Source organism: Gymnodraco acuticeps, unplaced genomic scaffold (assembly GCF_902827175.1).
Source record: "Gymnodraco acuticeps unplaced genomic scaffold, fGymAcu1.1, whole genome shotgun sequence".
NCBI lineage: Eukaryota > Metazoa > Chordata > Actinopteri > Perciformes > Bathydraconidae > Gymnodraco > Gymnodraco acuticeps.
In genome coordinates, this window is record NW_022991973.1 from 99496 (window position 1) to 111795 (window position 12300).

Consider the following 12300-nt stretch of genomic DNA (forward strand, 5'->3'; position numbering starts at 1 on the left):
AGTTTAGTTTTAGTTTATTTGAAATACAATTACTTACCAGGTAATCCCTCGGTTGTGCTTAGGCCATACTAGGTGATACAATATATTTAAACTTGACATCTTTAAAGACTCAACTATCGTAGTATTTTTCCTAAAGAGTTCTCCTCTGCCCTCCCTCTCACTTTCGTCCTTCTCTCTTTTAAGCTGAAATTGTTCAGCTTGCCATCCCCCCCCCCGCTGTGCAGTGTTGTCCACCTAGTGAGTTTCTATCCGCCTTTTCTCTGCCACCATCTGTCTCTACCTCTCGTTCTCTATCGCCTTTCTCTTCCTCTCTGTCTGCTTTACCTCTTCATCCATTGTATTCTCTCCATCTGTCTTCCTCTGGATTATTCCTACCATTCTCCTTTCCTTTAACCTTTGTTGTTTCTCTCTCTCTCTTCTTTTCCTCTCTCTGATCTCCATCCCTCGTTCTGCCTTGTCTTTTTAACACCACATGATAGCCTCCTTTGCCAGTTGGTGTCTGCTAATCCATGGCCTCAGTACATATCATTTGTCTGCTTTACATACACACATCACAAACAACTTTAGGGCACAACAAAGCCTGTGAGTCTGCAGCTTATGGTTTGTGTGCTTACATGCTTAATTTAAACCTGACACTGTACTATAGCCCACTGTGGATATTGATTTTACAATGTCTGCCGCACCACACTTCTGTTTCTTTCTCTCTCTCTCTCATTATGCATCACTGTGCCATTATAATATCACATTTCCCCTGTATCTCTCAATCCCCTGTAGAAGAGTCATCATACATACCATGAGATATCTTGCCATTACTTATGTACCACAAACACATGTTGTAATTCCTCCCTCGGTATAACTGCAAAACACATGTCCACAGCTGGACAGCGACACAAACATACTCCCACCCACCACTTTCCTTGTCATGAAACATGTAAGAAGTGGGTCAGTAGGATGTGTGACGTCCCACACACACATACACACTGCGGCTGATTAACAGCAGGCAACATGTATCTCGTTTCTCCGTAACATCCCCATCATTCCACCACAACCTGCCTAATTAGTCCCACAGAGTGTCGACGATCAGCCAGTCTGTCTCTTATGCCGGTGTGTGGGTGTCTGCTTAAGTAGCTTGTTGCACATTTGATGTCTTTAGAGATGCACTTGAGGGTTTTTTTTCCCCCATGAAAATGATGGGTCCTGTTTATAATGATGACCTGCATTTGCATTGCAGTTTTTAAAACGGTAAAACATTACGCCGTATAATTACAGATACAGAATGAATAAAAGGCACAGTGAAAATGTCAAACAAGAGGAGGGTTTAAAGGGCTTAAGCAAAGGTATTGAAAGGAAAGGATTGGCAGAAATGTTAAAAGCCTGTGAAGAATTGATATCTATGTGGGTTTTCATTGGTATTTCAATCAATGTCTCAAAGACTTTCTTGTACACTTAAGCTGTAACCCATTCCATTCAAGTTTTGACTTGTGCAATATTAATAGCGATGTACATGTAAGTAGTGTGTGTTGTTCTGCACTATTTGAATCTGAGGTCTGGAGATATAATATATAATTCAATCATAAATAATCAATAACACCCCCAAATCTTAAATCATCGGTTTCTTTCTCTTCGCTTAATCTCCCTTCCTCACTGTCCCACACACACATTAGTTATTTAATTTGCTTAAAAAGGGACACAATGCTGAATAATAAAAGTAAAATATGAATTTCATGGAAAGCCTTTATTTATATATCTTTTACTATCGCTATAGGATGCATAGTGATCTTTTTCCTGCTTTCTCTATCATGTTATATTCTGTCCTTTTCCTACTTTAGTGTTAACTCTTGCTGTTGTTGTCATCCACCAGGGAGTGCTGAGTCCCTGAGTCAACGCACTGCATTTTGGGAAAGTCTGGAACCCTCTCCATGGGCTGTACCACCTGCTGACAAACCAGGGGGGTCTGGAGGAGTTGAATGAGGTGAGATTGTCACACATATCCCTACTTTTCAGTAAAAAAGTAAATTCTGATTTGAGATGGTTCTATGGAGACGTATATCTTAGTCTTAGTTGAGCTTATGTTGATGTTTTGATTTTCAAGCTTGAGGACAGAGGTTGAATGCTGACTGTTGAATCATTGCTGACAAACTGCCACCATGTTGCTATTACAACCTAAAAGCTGCTAGTCGGACGGCCATGTTTAATTTGATGTTATAAAATCTGACGTCAAGGACTTTATAACCCCGTGTTTTCCTCTTAGCCAAGAGCTTTGCTTAAAAAAACCTATCGCCCTGGTCACATTCCAGATGCGTGTTAAGTAAAGCGCATTTTATTTTAATGTGAGGGACGTGGCAGCTCATCACATGGACAGCTCACAGTTTCCTCTCTATTGCTTTAATCCAGAGCTCTGTTCAAATAAATGACTCTCCTAATCCTCCTTCTCTGTCAAGAAATATAATGTGTTTACCAAATAGTATGTTTGATTCACTTTCTCACAGCATCAAACAGTCAGAAAGATAAGAAGGCACCTTTCAGTTGCTGGACTGTGAAGGCTGATAAACACCTTCAATTTCTTGTACACATGTGCGTAGCAGGGAAAGGCCAAAGGAAACAGAAGAGAGAGTTCGCACACACTTTCGTTTATTTGCATTATTGTACTCATAACAATACAGATTTGGCACTGAAGCACTTTGCTACACATCATAAAGGTCTAAAGCACCGAGACATTGTGTTTCTATTACATCTCATTGCGAGTTAACATCAGTGTACTGCAACTATCTCTACTCTTATCTTACACTTTCTGAAATGACGCTAGAGGGCCTCAGCTAGATAAGGGTGCTCCTGCTGTGCTGTGATTGGAGGAGAGGAAACTTTAGCAAAGGGAACGCTTTGCTGCCTAGTGACTACGTGTTTGTCCATGTGAGCTCTCTGTTGGAGCAGAAATATATTTTCATACATAACACCTTCAGGTATCAGTCAGTGAGGGATCTTCCAGCGAGAAGAGAAGCCTTACTGGCAGCGCTGAGAGTGCGAAAAACACCCTATTAATAATGTCTCTGTAAGGCCCGAGGAAGTGGGGTGGGGGGGGTTTATAGTTTATTGCTTTGTTTATATTCAGTATCTTATGTATATGTTTGGGTATGTGATGTCTTTGAATGTTCATTGATTTATTTCTATATACACAAATCTGCCATTCTGAGAAGCACACAACTATTCTCAAAAGTACTTACAGCAAAATAGCATTCGCTCTTTCTTTGTGGTAATATTGAGTCCCAGAGGAGACGGAGGGAAGTAAGATCGTAGGGTCAGCTGCAGAAAAGCACCTTGAGAGCTGCCGGCGATTATCTTGCGTGCAAACATTTCTGCAGAGCAAATCGTCGAGTTCAAGGATTTTAACTCGGGTTATTTCGTTGATGGATAGTCTCTCTACTCGCTATAAGGCATTCTTCCAGCGAAAATCAATAGGAACAAACATTCAAGCAAAGTTTTTTTTTTCCAAGTTCTTTCCTCTCAGATTGCCTCGCCTGTTTGGAGATGAGTGTTATTTTCCACTCCTCGTTCCCTGAGGGATACTCTGCGTGTCTGTTTACTGCTGTCGTGAGCAATAAACAATGGACATGGGTGACTTTAATAACAAACACTAAGCAACCTCCAGCGGAGTCTGCACGCAGAGTGGGAGATTAATGTTGGACTTCACTTGAGTGTCAGGATACTAATTGGCAGGTTGAGTCTCAAGGCAGCACTGATCTGTCCAGCTATAGGCTCGTAACATGCATCGCAAACTGATTAAAAACATTTCATTATTCCTCAGTCCAGGCATCAACAGTGCAGACGTTAAAGAGTTATATGTGCTGAATGTTATGAGCAACAAACTCAACTGTATACAAATCTAAAGTCACTGACCTCCATGTAATTGCTTAATTAATTGTTTGCATTATGATGAGTATCAGGGTGAAATGTAGGATTATTTGATTGGTTGGTTTGATCAGATCTGCCCAACACTTGTCAGTCGTACTTACACACTGCTATTAACCAGCTTTAAAGATAAACATTTTGGAAAAAGGACATTGTTCTTTGAGATAAAACAGTGTGAATGCTTTTAGAGTGGAAACCTAAATGTTGCTGCCTGTTGTCCTCTTACCTCAGCATTTGGTGCCTCTGAATGAGAAAAGGGAGTGCACTCTGGTCCTTGTCTTAAACAGACAAGCTTGTTTACATGAACTCAAACAAACACATGCATATGCACTAACACAAACACACACAGACTGAGCGCTCTCATTTACCCCACAGGGAGCAGGGTGTTCGCAGATTGCTGCAGTTCCCCTGTCTGTCTTCATCTCTCACTTGCTTGCTCTGTTTCGCTACCCCAATTTGCATCTGGGGTCATTTCAGTTTATTTCATCAAAGCTTTTAAGCGTGAATTTTGATTTCAAAAAGCGTGTCGGCGATTATTATAAATGTGATCCGAACGTAGGATTTCTATGTTTTTCTGTCTTCTCAATGTGCCTTATTGGCATAACTACAGTGCTTCCAAATCATGTTTCTATAACATTCCTTTTTTTCTGTCTCCTTCACTGTGCTGATTGAAGTGTGTGAGGTTATACTCCCCTCCTTCACACTATCACTCTCGTTCTCGTTGAATCCAAAGAGCAGAGAGTGTGAGTGCTTGAGTGTGTGGTGAGACAGAGAGACAGAGAGAGAGAGGGAGAGAGAGAGCTGGTGCTATTCTTGGCTGGTTGTGGAAGTCTTGGCTCCATGGCGTATGGGAAAAGTGCTCTTGGCAGGTTTTAAACCGAGGCATTCCTTAATGCTGTCCTCTTGAAACACTCACACTGAGACATATACACAAACTTGTTTTTGTCACTCAGGATGACATTGCTTTACTTAAATGATCCTCAATAGAGTTAATCACAAATGCTACATGCGAAACCAAACCCTTACATAAAAAAACCAAAGACTTTACCCCACAGCATGAGTAGTAGAAGTACACACTAGTGCTGGGGGGAAACGATTATTTTGAAAACGATTAATCGGGCGATTATTTGATCGATTAGTCGAACGATTATTTTTCTGTTGTTCAATTCATAAAAAACGTAATGTAAAAAAAAACGTAATGTAAAAAAATTTTTTTTCACGATACTGTGTCTCAGGGGATCTTAATATTTAAGAACCTATTAATGTGTTATACCAGATTAACGGAAATAATCTCAGCTAACTGACGATACAAACCATGTTTACCAAAACAAAACACAAGTCTCATAAGAAGCATCTAAATGACCCCTGAGCGAAAAATGCTAACGGACATTGGCACAGATCTCAAGATAAAAGTACCCTTATTACTTATCGTAGCTGCACATACAATATATCCGATTAAAGCTGAGACTCCACAGATTATGTAGGTACATAGTATCATCACTGAGTGATCCGGACTCGCGACAGGGGAAGCAAATACAGTCATCACAACACGTACCTTCACAGAGCTTCTAGGGAGATCGTCTCACCGCCGTAGCTGTCAATCTGATCAAAATACGTGTTCAATGGCATTACAATGAGAAAAAACGCGGTTGAATCGGTTAATCCATAGGTTTTTAACGTCTATGTATAAAAAAATTATTGAATTTATAATCCATAATTCCATTTTAAATCGGAGAGCAAATGCTAGCTGCTAATGGTTGCCACCACAGCTAGCTGCTGCTTCCGGTCAAGCAGCAGTCTCAGTGAGATATAAATATATAAATATCTTTGCGTTTTGGACTAACTTTAAAATATTCCCATGCTTTTGAAGACCTGGGGCGAGATGTTTTCGTTTGAGGGCTTCGTGCGCAATCCTGTGAGGAGGAGTTGGTAGCCGTTTCAGTCTCCATTGTGTTAGAAGTGCGATTGCGAACTGCTTGTTGCTTTGGGTGACTCACGTGTGTGTGGCGTCATACAGTCTATGGTGGCGACGCGTCGACGCGGAAATATGTCGTCGACGATATTTTGAAGTCGTCGACGCGTCGCTACAGCACTAGTACACACACACACACACACACACACACACACACACACACACACACACACACACTAAAGTGGCTAAAGCTTACATTTACATGCTCCTTAAGTTACACACTGCAGAGTCCTTGCTGTTTTCTTTCTCTTCTTACTCTACATGCATGCTTACTCACACACACAGGAAGGAAGGAGAAAGACTAAGTGCAGCCTCAAACGAGGGATTTCTAGTAGTACTACATTATGCCCTGAGGCCCAAAGCCTGAGTTTCAGTGTGCACAAACAACTACAAATAATGATGCTGAAAGAAAATGTAAGACAAGCAATAAGTGCTTGCAGACAGTCAGTCTGTCTGCACATCTTCAATATTTCATGTGACCAGTGTTGTGACTAACGCGTTACTGTAACGCCGTTATTGTTGGTAGTAACTGGTACTCTAACGCATTACTTTTTAAATGCAGTAACTCAGTTACCGTTACTACATGGTGCGTTACTCCGTTACTGCGTTTTTTTTTAATATATAGTCAACAGCCAGGCGAACAGAGATGAGTAAATGAGTAAATGTACTTAGATACTTCCTGTGTCACATGCGGAGACGCGCTGTGGGCGTGTTTGTGTTGTTTACTAACAAGACTATCATGGCGGCGGCGGAGCTCAAGTCTAGTTTCTCCACCTGGAGGTATTCTCACTATTTCACTTTTGTCGAGCACAAAGAAAAGAAAGTTTCTGTTAAATGTAAGTTGTGTCCTGGCGGGTCAAAGATCCTATCTACTGCCCAAACCAGTAATTCAAATCTCTTAAAACATCTGCAAAAACAACACGCTGGGACGAAGCTAGTAGCTAAGACCACAGAGACTCAGCCGACGCCACTCCACCTCCACCTAAGCAACAGCGGCTGGATTTTAACCAAGGGACTGTTAGCCAGGGAAAAGTCGATTAAGCCATTGCACGGTATGTTGTAGAACACATGCAGGCTATTGCTACAGTGGAGTCACCCGCTTTCAGGGAGCTAGTTAGCATGATAGCATGTCCGGCACACGGCATATGGGACGGAAAACTTTTTCCAACTACCTGGAGAAAGAATATACAAAAATGGAAAGCCAGCTAATATCGATGCAATCCAGATTGCATATAATGCATGTCAAGTTGATCAACAGATTGTATTATTCTCCAATGCAATAACAGTACTGAAATGAAGGCTATAAGGGCATTAATGGGAGCCCTTTGTGTAAGTAACTAAAACGTTTTCATAGTAACGCATTACTTTTTTTGTAAGTAATCAGTAAAGTGACTGAGTTACTTTTTAAATGAAGTAACTAGTAATGGTAACTAGTTACTGGTTTTCAGTAACTAGCACAACACTGCATGTGACTCAGGAACTCAAAATCCATACTAGATAATATTACTACACTGGACAAATAAGATTGACCTTTTTATATAGAATTCAAGAGCATCTTCTCTTTTATACAGGTTAAGGTAAATACAATTCACCTGCTTTTTATTGAAAATAGGTTTGAATAGCTTCCATGAACCAGTGAATACAAATCAATGTAGTATTGTGTAACTACACTGAACAAGTAGTCTTTTTATTTGAGTTTAAGCACTTTTCTATTTCATATGAACGTCTTTGTGTGAAGAAACATCTCTTTGCTAACATTACATTACACGTGCTGGGGTGTATGGTTTAACCATGTCCTGGATGTAGCTGGCGCCATTTTCCCTTCTGGGAGTCTGACAGCAATCAGCCTGGCTATTCAACATGATTATATACTGTTAAATTGTATAGAGTGAACGGACGTGAATATGGATCTGTGTATTTGATCAGAGTCTATTGTTGTGTTCACTGCTCAGCTCCGTGCCCCAGGAGAAGGAACACTGCTGGGCGGCATGCAGACACCTGTAGAGTGCGATGTGATTGTGTGTGTGCCTGTCAGTGGAATTTGTTTTTCTGAGTGTGGTATGTCTTCAGTGTTTGCTGCATGTGTGTCCTGCTGTGTCTCTGGAGTGCTGGATGTGTGTTTTCTCCAGCAGAGGTCCTTTGATGATTTGTTCAAGTCTGCATGCTCAACTACTGCCGCTGCCTGTCTGACATTTTTGTCCTTAAGCCTTTGAAAAGATGGAACACATTATTCCCAGACAAGGACACACGCTGAGCCTTCGCCCACCTCTCCTTCATCCACACAATACCTGCTGCCAAGCCCATTCATGCCAATTAGCTCCAGTCTGCCTGGCTATGCCCACATTACAGCGGGGCAGTTCACCTTCAGCGCTCACAACCGTATGCTTAACTGTCATGGAGGTGGACACATGCAGGCCCCATCAGGGAACAAAACAATGTGTTTTCAGTTTTTTTCTTGCTTTTTGACATGAAAGAGAAAACAAAGTGTGTGTGCAGGAAAGCATAAGGCTGTATTAGTGTGTGTTTATTAGCATTTGTCTCCACAGGCATTCTGTTTAGTGCCTCCCTGCAGGACCTTAAAGTCACACACTCCTCAACCGCCCCCCTTTCCTCACCCTGACCTCAGCTCTGCACTCACTCACATCCTCTGATTGCCTGCTCGTATTTCTCACCACACACACTACAAAGGTCACAGGAGCACAAACATGAGGTGGGATAAATAATGAAGTGGATTTAAATATGCTTTAAATTAGCATATTGTTAGCAATTTGTTCATAATGTATACAGCTAATGACTTATTCTCAGATTAATTGAAAATTGACAACCATTAGTTGAAGCACTAGATAAAAGTGACAGGGATTGCCTCACATTTGTTCACACAAAATATTATATATATGAAAACAAGACATATTTACATAACAATTCAACACAAATTTGTTTTAAATTTCAAGTAAACTTGTACCATCCAAAAATATAATATTCAACTTCTATGAGGGTTATTTTCCATCTGGCAACACTTGAAATGACGAATGACAAGCCAGATAAGGTCGATAAGTAGTGCTATTTTAGGAGCAACCTTCTGCAAACTATCATACTGTATCTCACATGGTAGTCTTGGCCTCAAAAATCTCGGGCAGAATTACTTCATGTTTGTATTCATAAAACCAGTTCTCCATATTGCAATTTCGAGAATAATTGATAATCTCTTTTGAAACAGGTGTGTCCTATGTTAAAAGAACAGAACAGTGTTGGTACAGTATTTGAATGGATGGTGTAATGAAGTTTGAATTATCTCTCTTTTCTCTCCCTCCCTCTTTCCAGTCTTTTACTTTTCTCTTCTTTTCCCTTTTCTCCCTGCAACTGCCTCCACTCCTACATTTCCCTTTTGTGCTATAACACACATTTTTAAACAGGATTATTCACAGTATGGTCTTTGAAATACTATTGGGGTGTCTATGCCTGCGTTTGCCCTTGAATGAGTGTGTTGGACTTTTGTCTGCGATGACTGCTATTGTTTGTGTGTGTGGGTGTTTGCGAATACAAGCTTTTGTATGTGTGTGAGAATGGAAGAGTGAGAGAGTTCATGTCTGCGTGCGCGCATGTGCACATCTGAATGCATATTTACGCACTGATGCGTCTGCGTGCGTGCGTGTGTGTGTACTCAGTAAGATTATACAGCAATAGAGGAGCTTAGCAGTGATTTACCCATCCATTCCAGTCCCTCCCTAATCCTACACACACACACACACTTATTTGTGTGTGTGTCAAGCAGGGATCTAATAGTGTGTGTGGATTAGTAGGTTTGTGAATGGGATGTGGCTCGGGCTGAAGTAGCACACTACACTGCCAGCAAGTTAACAAACAGCCTGGCAGAGAGTTTGGGAGAGAGACAGAGAGGGTGAGAGATGTGTGTGTGTAACTGGGCACTGTTAACATGATTATGTAATGATTGCAAAAGGTTATAAATGATATATTATAAAGACAACATGGGCATTTTATGGTTAAGGGTGTGCCTGTTATTAAAGCCAGCTTGGCAGTTGTGTGTGTGTGTGTGTGTGTGTGTGTGTGTGTGTGTGTGTGTGTGTGTGTGTGTGTGTGTGTGTGTGTGTGTGTGTGTGTGTGTGTGTGTGTGTGTGTGTGTGTGTGTGTGTGTGTGTGTGTGTGTGTGTGTGTGTGTGTGTGTGTGTGTGTGTGTGTGTGTGTGTGTGTGTGTGTGTGTGGGCACCTGCTGTCTCACACACATAGCGACAGATGGAAAGACAAGCATAAACAAGAGAGCCGAGACTTTCGTCGACAGAGACGATAGATGGCGAGTGTGTGTGTAGGGGGGTTTGCCGTTGTCATAACCACAGTGTGTGAACTGTGCGGGGGGCGACTGAGAGAGTGGTTGAATATATGTGTGTGAGAGGGAAAGAGAGAAATCTGCGATATATATATATATATATATATATATATATATATATATATATATATATATATATATATATATGTGTGAGTGTATATAGAACCATTTCATCCGTTTCCTTAGTGACTGACAGAGAGAAGAGAGTAGGGCAGTCTTTTCTGCACTTAATATTACATTGATTTCTATTATGAGGTGATTATTGACTGAGTTCTGACGTTATGAAGAATCCAATTATTTGTATCTTGAGTTTAACCTTCATTTTGCTCAAACCTTATACATTTCAAAAGGCAGGTCATTTCTGAAAGGTGACTCTTTTACAGGGACACATTAAGAGAAATTGCAGGACTTATTTTCATTTATTTTCCTGGTAATGCTTCAAAACTTGTGCTTACTATGAGTAGGGCTGGGATATCTGTATTCAAAAACAGGTTTCCCATGGTTTTGAGATCCAGCTGTAAGACCTAAGTGATATCAAATCCACCAGAGATGTAAATTATGAGGAGGTGACAGGTTTATAAAGTGAATTTCCAACTCGGGGACAATAAAACATAGATTTTGCGGAAGGACTCACACTCAATATTTCCGAGGAATAATGTCTAGGTGATATTCTAGACATTCAGTGAAGGTCTGCAGTTAATAACATCCAGCTAAAACAGGTTCCTTGGTGGAAATGCTCAGTATTTATATATGTCAAGAGTAGAGGTTTTTGTAGAAATGATAAAATGGCGTTGCATGTGGCCACATTGGTTGAGTTGAGAGTTTAAGATGTAGAGACAGACTGGCTGAACAAAGATATTACAGAGACAGAACAAGAATCGGCATTGAAAAAGTTCTCTTATAACCGATTCTCTGTTTCCTCGTCTCTTTGTGCATGTCCTCCACCCCCATTTGCACTTTCCCTCGCTCACACTGCTTTCACTTGACGGCAGATTGTAAACAAACCCACACAAATGAATTATGATTAAATGCAGAGAGGCTCCAATTAGCTGCCAAGGCAACGGAAACGGCTGTAAAACAAATAGAGTCTCTCTGGTTTTATCTCTTTCTCCTTGGTCTGTGTCTTCTTTATCGAGTATTTTTCTTTATCTTGTTCTTTGCTTTCGCCCTTGTCATTCTGTCTCTAAACATCCTGGCTATATTTGAGCTATAACTTAAATCTTTTGCAGCTCAATTGTGATATAAAAGAGCATACTGTAGTGGTTTGTTTACAATACACAACCTTGATAATGTTACAACTTCCAGGAGTGCACCTAATACACCCATATTTCGTACATGGTTTAGTTTCAAAACAGGAAGGATATTTTGTGATTTGTGGTGTAGCGAATCAGGAACTTTATCTTCAAAATAAGCAACAACAACTAACAAATCAAACTGTCTCTACCCAAGTCCCAAGAACAGCAACAAACAAACACAAGATGTGAAAAATGGATGTAAAACATTGCTCTGAGTACTTATCATCAAGGAAAATGCCTTCCAAAATAAAAGTGAAACTATCACAAAGAACTCTCAGATTATCCCTTTTCAATCCTCTTCTCCAGTCGAGCCTCTCTGCGTATAATCTAATAGATATTTTATTATTTTCTACATTAAAAGCAAACTTCATAACATCTCCTGCCATGAAATAGTTAAACACTCCTTGAAAATCCACAGTTGAACACCAGGGTTGATATCAAGCGGACAGGAAGACCGACAAACACAAACAGGATGTTTTTTAGAGCATGTTTAGTCCCATTGAGTCCAGAGGGAATCATTACAGTTCTGCATGAGTGTGTGTGTGTTTGAGTGTGTGTGTTAACATCTTATGAGTGAGTGCTCACGTATTCCCTGTGCGTGCTACAACTCTTAGCATTGAGGAGCACATTTAATCTATATTTACTTTGAAATGGTCTTTTAACTAGGTCAGCTAGCTCACAGAAATAGACTTCTGTTCGCTGTCAGTGAGGAAATCAGTCATGACATCTAGTGGTGGAAAGCAGGAAGTGCAGCCCCGTTGAATCTGAGTATAACTTCTACTGTG

The 12300-nt window shown here is 40.6% G+C and overlaps 1 protein-coding gene across 1 annotated transcript in view; it reads left to right on the forward strand.

Annotated features, from left to right (window-relative positions):
• LOC117536154 (ataxin-1-like) overlaps positions 1-12300 on the forward strand; it is a 97136-nt gene that overhangs the window by 66810 nt on the left and 18026 nt on the right. Inside the window, 1 exon segment of the mRNA XM_034200902.1 lies at positions 1862-1972. The gene's annotated coding sequence lies outside the window, so the exon portion shown is untranslated.